Raw genomic sequence first — 1,316 nt, 5'->3', positions numbered from 1 at the left:
AAACTATAAATTATACACTAGTACCTATATTCCGCCGACCGACACACACACACACACACACACACACACACACTCTCAAACGCGTATACTGTTCGTTATTGCACGTCTTGTTTTTGCATTATTTCGTTGTTGTGTATTACATAATACCGGTTTGCCGGTATGCAAATTCAACCCGGCTAACCCCGGTCCTCAGTCCGTCAAGTTACGTCAACGCGTGCGCAATTCGCCGGGCCGAATTTCATTATTTTTGTATCGTACTCATTTTAGCGTGCGCTAAATCGCCACTTATATCATTTGTACTGTAGTCCTCGTGGTGTGCGATAATCGCTACCAATTTTTACCGTTTATATATTTTCACATTTCGTGCATTTTACATTGTTACTATAGCTACCGGACACCTGCAGCTGGCCAGCCTGCGCCCCGCAATTTGTAAGTTTTTATATATATTTTTATATATATATATATTATTATATATTATATTATAGTGTCGGGCCTGTAGGCCGTATTTACACCTTACGAGCTACAGCTCTGCCTATATCATTTTATTCTGTTGGCCCAAAAGGACCGCAATTCTTACCTCGTGGCTGTTATATTTGTTTTCTATATCTTGTCGTAACATGAATCATCTCAGATTTGTCTATAATACGGCAAATCAATAATCATAAATCTTAATTACAATCATTTATTTATTTATTTGTCCATCTGTCTTTAGATGTGAGCACGGGCATGGACCAATTGCGCCAAAACAAAATTTGTATTTTAGGGTCAATATACCAATTGCGCTTGTATTCAAATTTGCCGCCTGGCGGCTATTTTCAGATTTAGAAATATTGTTTTTTGATCTAATTCCATCAACATCAACATAAACACACTAAAATGCTCGGAAATTAAAAACGTATTTATTGATCAATATGATTACTGGTTATAATACATTTTATAACGGTATCGGGAATTTTATGAAACGTTATTATTATTACGGACATTTATTATCACGGAAATATGCATTTGAGTGATAGACGAAAACAAGACAATTTTTATAAATAATAACAACAAAGTTGCACGATAATTATTGTATAATTACATATTATACTTATTTCCGATAACACTTTTTGTTTCCAATAACTATTTTGATCATAAGATAAAACTTTTTGATTTAAATATAAATTTAAAAACAAAATGTTTTATGGATGTATCCAACACATTGTTTGGATAAGGGTCATATAGAACCTCTTGTTTCTGATAACTTTTTAAATATGGGATCGATTCAACTTTTTCTAAGACTAAAAGATAGAGAAAAATAAATCTGGACTGAACGG

The sequence above is a fragment of the Acyrthosiphon pisum genome, unplaced genomic scaffold (genome assembly GCF_005508785.2).
Source record: "Acyrthosiphon pisum isolate AL4f unplaced genomic scaffold, pea_aphid_22Mar2018_4r6ur Scaffold_20641;HRSCAF=21699, whole genome shotgun sequence".
In the NCBI taxonomy this organism is placed as follows: domain Eukaryota; kingdom Metazoa; phylum Arthropoda; class Insecta; order Hemiptera; family Aphididae; genus Acyrthosiphon; species Acyrthosiphon pisum.
Note: the sequence above shows the minus strand (reverse complement) of the source record.